Genomic DNA, 8079 nt, shown 5'->3' with positions numbered 1-8079 from the left:
TTGTTTCACCAATATAGCTTCTAAATGTTTGATATTGTGAACAGATGGACTTGTTTAAGCAGCATGCAATGAAGTCAAAACATAAAGGTATGGACTTTTCTACTGTAATCTGTATGCACCAGGCAACTTGTATAAAAAAAAAAGGTAATCAAACCCATACTTTGTTGACTACACAATCAAATGTTATACTGAGTGGGAATTTGTTAAAAGTGGAAGAAGTTCACATATATAATTACCAGTGTTTTTTTATTTTTTTTTTTATTTTTTGACTACTAGAAAGCTTTATTTGACAAAAAATTGAATATGAAAATGTGGATGACCCGATTTTGACATGAGAGTAAAACAGGCCCTTTGGAGAGGGGACATAGATTTTTCTGCAGAACAGCCATTATTTAGACTCATTCCAATGCTTCTAACATGATGATACTATTTCCTCGTATTACCACCATTCTAATATTGTTCTGTTGCCCATTACTTGCCATCTCCATACATTTATCTAGCAGGAGACTCATAAAAGGATCAAATACCTACAATTTTCCTTGGACATGTCTGCCACCATTTAATTTCAGTGATAACTTCTTGTCCATACGTTTTTTCAGCTCGGGAGGGTGAGCTTTGCTCATGGTATCTACTCTACCAGATCAGAGATGAGTATAAATGTCATTTGTGTAACCAATGTTTCATATAAAAAATGAAAATTTTATTTTTTTTCTTTCTCACTTTATTAGTTTTTCGTTCATGCTGACTGGCAGTCCTGCTGATACCATGAAGTATTTAATCATCACGCCTCCAAGGAAATGCTCTGGATCTAAGTCTATTGTCTATAACAGGCGGGCACTCTTTTTCTTGAGTCAATCACGTCCCTCCATGTGTGCCATCTTTTAGACCATTCCTATGTGACATCATGTACCTGAAGGCTCGTTAAAGATATTTTCTACCTGACCATGATCTGGAGTCCAAGATGAAGAGACAGAAGTGATGAGTCTTTCTTAAAGAAGAAGAAAATATTGTCAGCTTGTGGGCAGCAGGGTGCAGTACACTGGGAAGGAGCTCTTTGGGATCTTAATAGATGAATTTGAGAGAGAAATTTATATATATAAAGATGAAGGAGAGGAAGTGTGGCTGTTAGTTGCCTCCCTAAAAGTCATTTTCCTCTTAGTCCTTTTATTGATGAATTCTTTTATTTATTTTTCAAACACCAGGTACCCTGCAAAGGGGATAAACCATGTTCCATCTAAGTCATTCATGGCTCCCTCACTCTTTTCTATTAAATGATTGATTAAGGATGTGCATACAATCCATTTTGGGTGATGACATGTCAGAAATCTGTTAGGGTGTTGTTGGAAAAGAATTTTCTCTCTGATCAAATAAAAAAATGATGAGATAAAACCATTCTTTTCCTCGCTTTCACTCTGTAGGCATTTGTGGAGGCTTGAAGCTGTTATTGCTTTCTTGTTTGAGAAATATTCAGAACACCCAGAGAATGATGGAGGATAGGATGGATAAAAAGAAGCTCAGTCCTTGATGACGTCATTGAGCTGCTGCACTAACCTAGAATTACCTACCAAGGGATAAATTAAAATAACTCTTACTTTTATAGGAAGTAAAGAGAAAAGGTGCCCAGTAAGATCTCTTCCCTTTACTCTCCAATTATACAAAACCTACTTTTCCTTCAGAACCTAGATTAAATTTCTTCTCCTCTGTGACCATTTTTTGACTACTCTATACTAAATTGGTAAGTTTTTATATGAATTCTTAGAGGTTTATTGCATGGGCATTTAATCCCATATCCCTACTGCATCTTCAGTGGGACTGTAAAATCCTCACGGGACCCAGCCTGCAACCTAATTCATTCTCCTTTTATACTTCTTAGAGTTTTAATCCCTGTGCAAAACTAACCATTGGGACCTCAGTACACATACAACAATTATGAGCCCTTACTCTTGGTACCAGGGCATCTGCTAAGCACTTTGTAATAGTTAGTTTTCATGAAATGATTGAAAAAAGTATTTTTATGTCCACAGTTCTCTCCTAGATGAGATTGGGTGTCTAATAAATGCTGCCTGATATTCTGTACGTTTTCTTCATAGTACTCATCATAGTTCCAAATTATAAGCAGGAAATTTAGCATGCATTTGGTTGCTTACTGTTTACTTTTCCCTAGGTAAACTCCACGAGGACAGAAATGATTTGGGCCACATACCGCATGTACGCAGGCCATGGAACAGCTCCTCATGTGTAGTAGCACTTCACATATTTGGTGAATCAACAAATGAATACAATTTTTTAAAGAATGAGAGGGAGCATCTTAGAGTAGGACACATCTGGCTCAATTTCACACCACTGAGGCTCAGACACTTATGGCTGTGGTGTCTCTACCCATAATACCTTTGCCATGTTGTTTTCCACAGATTTGTCTCATACTCACATTGAGGTTGAGTTTACCATATTACTGGTTGTGTAGAAAATTAAAATAATACATTTTTAATAGCCAAATGTAAAGTTTCATATGAAGTGAGTAGCTAGGAACTCTGATGGTGATGATATCACTGTTATCAGAAAGCACCTCCAGTTATCATCACTTTAGGATTTATTTCCTGCTCTTAGACGAAATTAATGGTTATAAGAGCAAAGCAAAACAGCTAAGATCACATACCCAGCAAGCCAGTGATATATACCATGAATTCAGGTTTACTTTTACCTGAAAGTAAAAAGATGCCTCTGTAAGTAGTTCCCTTGTTACAAGAACTCATAGCCACCTGTTTTTGATCTTGAATATTCACTTATTTTTAGTAAACAATAATTCCATCTATGAAAAAATGGTCTTTATTTTATATTTTAATGTGCATATTTACAGTATTTCTTCTTGCACAATATTGGCTGGAATCTCCAGTATGGAGCTGAATAGGAGTGGTGCAAGAAGTTATTCTTACTTTATTTCCAATCTTCAAGAGATAACAAAGTTTTTTACCATTAATTATGACAGATGTGTATTTTTAAATAGCCATTTATCAGATTAAGGAAGTTCTTCTCTATTCTTATTTTGATGATAGTTTATGAGTAGTAATTGAATTTGCCAAATACCTTTTCTGCATCTGTTGAGAAAGTCTTACAATTGTTTTCTGTAGTCATATGATATATGAATAATGTTGAATTATGTTTGAATGTGATTTTATCTTTTATTTCCAGAATAAACAACAGTAGATCATACTGTATTTTTTATATATTGCAATATTCGATTTGTTAGTATTTTGTTTAAAATGTTTGTGTCTATACTTAGATGGATATTTTTCTCCAATTTTCTATCCTTGTATTATTTTTTTCCAATTTTGGTATCAAGATAATGCTGACTTTATAAAATTAGTTGGTCCATGTATACAAGTTATATTTTCTAACATTTTTTGTTTAGAAATATTTCTTTCCTAAATATTTGTTTGTTGAACGTTCCACTGAAGCTATCTCTACCTGAAGTTTTCTTGGTTTGAATATTTTTGAACAAATTTGATTTTTAGTTAGAACTTCTTGGGATATATATTTCTTCAAGAGGGAATTTTTACAGCTTTTATCTCTCAAAGAAATAGAAGAAGATATTAAAAAATGGAAGAACATACCATGCTCATGGCTTGGAAGAATCAGCATTGTTAAAATGACCATACTACCCAAAGCAATCTACAGATTTAGTGCAATCCCCATCAAATCACCAGCATTTTACTTTGAAGAATTTGAACAAAATAGTACTGTGTTTTATATGGAACCAGAAGTAAAACCCAAACAGCCAATACAATTTTAAGAAATAAAAACAGACCTGGAGGCATCATATTACCAGACTTCCGTCACATGTATAAGACTGAAATTGGACCCATCCCTCTCACCACTGACAAAAATTGACTCTTGCTGGATAAAAGATTTAAATTTAAGACACAAAGCAATAAAAATTGTAGAAGAAAGTATGGGGAAATATATAGATAAATATTTTGAAAAGAAGACCCCCTTGGCAATTGCAGGAACATCAAAAACAAATAAATGGGACATGATCAAACTAAAAAGCTTCTGTACAGCTAAAGGTACAACAGCTAAAGCAAACGAAAAGCCTTCATAATGGGAGAAGAGAAGATATTTGCATGCTATGATTCTGGCAAAGGACTGATAACTAGAATCTACAGTGAACTACAGTTAATCTAGCTGGGCACAGTGGCTCATGCAAATCCTAACCCTCTGGGAAGCTGAGGCAGGTGGATTGCCTGAGCTCATGGGTTGGAGAAGAGGCTGAGCTAGAGTGAGACCCCATCTCTAAAAATAGCCAGGTGTTGTGGCCAGGGGCTATGGTCCCAACTACTTGGGAGGCTGAGGCTAAAGAATTGCTTGAGCTAAAGAGTTTGAGGTTGCTGTGAGCTATGATGCCATAGCACTCTACTGAGGGTGACAATGCAAGACTCTGTCTCAAAAAAAAAAAAAATCCTATTTGTAGTGGGCAAGAGAATTGAACAGAAATTTCTCTGAAAAAAATAGTTAAGTGGCTAACAAACACATAAAAAAGTTCTCATGGTCCTTAATCATCAGGGAAATGCAAATCATAACTACTCTGAGATATCATTTAACTTCAGTGAGAACGGCCCAGATTGCAAAGTCCCAAAGCTACAGATGCTGGTGTGGATGTGGAGAGAAGGGAACACTTCCACACTGCCACTGTGATTGCATACTAATGCAGCATCAATGTAATGAAGTATGCAGAATCCTCAAAGAACTAAAAGAGGATCTTGCATTTGATCTCACAAACCCATTATTATGTTTCTAGCCAGAAGAAAAAAAAAATCATTCATACTAGAATGTTTATTGCAGCTCCATTCACAATAGCCAAGACATCAAAGCAACATAAGTGCCAGTAACCCATGAATTGATTAATAAGCTGTGGTATATGTATACCATGGAATACTATTCAGCCATAAAAAGATAGAGACTTTACATTTTTTGTTTTAAGCTGGATGTAGTTAAAGCACATTCTTCTTAGTAAAGTATCATAAGAATGGGAAAGCAAGTATCCCATGTACTCAATACTAATATGAAACCAATAAAAAAAAAAAACTAGATGCCCACATGAGAGAAAACCACAAGTATATTCAAGTAGAAATAGAGGGGTAGGGGGAAAGGGGATTGGTAAGCTCTCACCTAATGGACATAATGTTGGGGTATACAGCACAATTCCCTGGATGAATGGTTCCACTACAACTTGAACTTTATCTTAGAAAACTATGTAACCTAATCGTTTATACCCTCAAATTAATCTGAAAAAAATTTTTTTGAGACAGAGTTTCACGATGTCACCCTTGGTAGAGTACTGTGGCGTCACAGCTCACAGCAACCTCAAACTCTTGGGTTTAAGCTGTTCTCTTGCCTCAGCCTCCCAAGTATCTGGGACTACGGGCATCTGCCAAAACATCCGGCTATTTTTTTGTTTTAGTTGTCATTGTTTAGCAGGCCCAGGCTGGGTTCGAACCCAGCCAGCCCTGGCCAACATCCTAACCACTGAGCTATGGGCACCAAGCCTAATCTGAAACTTCTTTTAAAAAATAATTTTTAAGTTGAAATATTTATGTGTGTAAAGTTGATGGTAATATTCTCCTATTACCCATTTAATGCTTGTATGTCTACTATAATTTTCTCTCCAGTCTAGATATTTTTGTATATTTATTTCTTTATTTTTTCTCTTTCCTTTGCTAAAGATTTAACCATTCCCTGCAGTGGTTAAAACAATATTTTTTTCATCTTGGCTTTTGGCTTTTGTTCTCTCTCCTGTGTTTGTGCTTCATAAAACATCTTTCTCCATGGCCGTGCTTGCTTCTACCTGGTACATGTACACCCTTATGACTAGTGTCTTGCTACACTGGTGGCACTGGGTAGAAAGACTTCTTTGTTCTTCTAGCCCTGCCTCAGTTTGTGCCTCTGCATATTCTTCTGTTTTCACTGTCATAGGAAAACTTTGGAGCTAATAGTTTAGAGGCTAGGACTGCTTTTCTGCCCCTGCCCTGGGGAAAGAGGGTTTTCCCATTTCCCTTTCCCCAGCCACAATGTTTTCTTCCCTGTGCTCTAGGGATGACAAGTCTTGATGTTCTGTAGAAAAAAACACAGCCAATCAATGCCTTTTGTCTTTCCTGCCACACCCCTTCTCCAGGCCAGAACCACTGAGGGGAGCTCTCTGCAGTCATTCACAGTAACCAGTCTTTCTTATGAATAGTAAAGGTCTGCATGGTACAGTCTGTGAATGGGGGCAAATTCCCCTATTATTACTACCTCTAGGAATCGAAACTCTCACGATCACCCATACTCAGTCTTTAAACAGTTTAAAATTTTATCTCAGCTGTCATATTCTTCTTAGCAAAGTATCTCAAGAATGGAAGAAAAAGTATCCAATATACTCAGCCCTACTATGAAACTAATTTATGGCTTTCATATGAAAGCTATAACCCAGTTATAACCTAAGGGGGAGAGGGAGGGGAAGGAAGGGGGAGAATGGGCAGAGAGAAGGTGATTGGTGGTATTATACCTATGGTGCATCTTACAAGGGTACATGTGAAACTTACTAAACGTAGAATATAAATGTCTTAAGTCAACTAAGAAAATGCCAGGAAGGCTAGAGTTAACCAGTGTGATGAAAATATGTCAAATGGTATATAATTAATATATATAATTAATATATAATTAATATATATAATTAATGGACCAGTGTATGGTCCCCCATGATCACATTAATGTACACAGCTATGATTTAATTAAAAAAAAATTTTTTTTAGCTCAGTTCTTTTTACTTTTATGGTAGCTATCTCTCTCCTCTCCCTGCTTTGCCTGAGTTTAGCCAGTGGAAGTTAAGCTGGAGTTTTGTCTGTCCTTAAAGACACCTGGTCTTTACGTAGATATCAGGGTATAGAGTTACCTTACGACATCATCTCTCAAAGGAATGTATGGTTTTATATGTAATCCAGATTTTTTTATGTTGTTAGGGTGAAGATGATGCACTTTTCTATTTCTACATCTTAAACAGAATCTGGAGGCCACCATCTTCCCTAGGTCATCTCCCTTTAAATCACATCCAGTTGTTTTCCAGCTTACTCTTTTATCTTCACATAGCTTCCTGCATTAATTTTTAGCAGCCCTGTATCACTAAAGTCTATTGAGTTACTCAAATAATGTTATAAACCCTGCTTTAAAATCATTTCCAGCAGCATTTTCTTTATTTAGTTCTTCTGGAGGCTATTCTCACTCCTTAGTTCTTATTTTTTTAATGACCCTTTCTTGACCTTTGATAAAGTGAGATTTCATTAGTTCAGCATTTGCACCTCACAGAATGTGTAGTTTGACCTTGGACCAGCTTGCTCTTCAATTGTGTATCAGCCAAATCTCTTTCAAAAATCTGCAGTGGAAATAGTTGTTCTGTACAGCTGCCCAATGAATTCTAAGTGTCAAGCATAGTTCTTCTGTAAAGAAAGGCATCTCCTCAATTCTAAAGATTCCCTCTCTGATTTACTGAACTAAGGAAACATAGTTTTAGCATATATTTGTGCATTAAATAGCATAATTTCCCCCACTATATCTGTCTTAGCATATTTATTTGAGGCTTTAAACAAAGTTTTATTTGGCTTATGATTCTACAGACTGCACAAGAAGCATGGTGCCTGCACCTGCGTCTGGTGAGGACTTCAGACTGTTTCAACTCATGGCAGAAGGTAGAGAGAGCTAGCTTGTGAAGATGTGAAGATCACGTGGTGAAGATCACGTGGTGAAGATCAGGTGAAGATCACGTGGTGAAGATCACGTGGTGAAATAAAAAGAGAGAGGGGAGAGGTGGCAGGCTCTTTTTATCAAACAGCTCTCATGGGATCTTTCAGGTGAATTAGTTGAGTGACAACTCAGTCATTAGTGCAAAGGTAGTGGCAACTGTTCATGAGGGAACTGCGACCTGAACCAAATACCTCCCACTAGGCCCCACCTCCAACACTGAGTATCAAATTTCAACACTAGGTTTGGAGAGCCAAATATCCAAACTATAGCAATACTCTATATTACCAGAGCTCTTATTTATATACT

The 8079-nt window shown here is 36.6% G+C and overlaps 1 pseudogene; it reads right to left on the bottom strand.

Moving 5' to 3' along the window:
- Window positions 1-398: 398 nt before the first annotated feature.
- Window positions 399-623, bottom strand: LOC128568050 (small nuclear ribonucleoprotein G-like; annotated as a pseudogene).
- Window positions 624-8079: the final 7456 nt, after the last annotated feature.

This window comes from Nycticebus coucang, chromosome 16 (genome assembly GCF_027406575.1).
Source record: "Nycticebus coucang isolate mNycCou1 chromosome 16, mNycCou1.pri, whole genome shotgun sequence".
Classification (NCBI taxonomy): Eukaryota; Metazoa; Chordata; class Mammalia; order Primates; family Lorisidae; genus Nycticebus; species Nycticebus coucang.
Note: the sequence above shows the minus strand (reverse complement) of the source record. Positions and strands in the feature narration are given on the sequence as shown.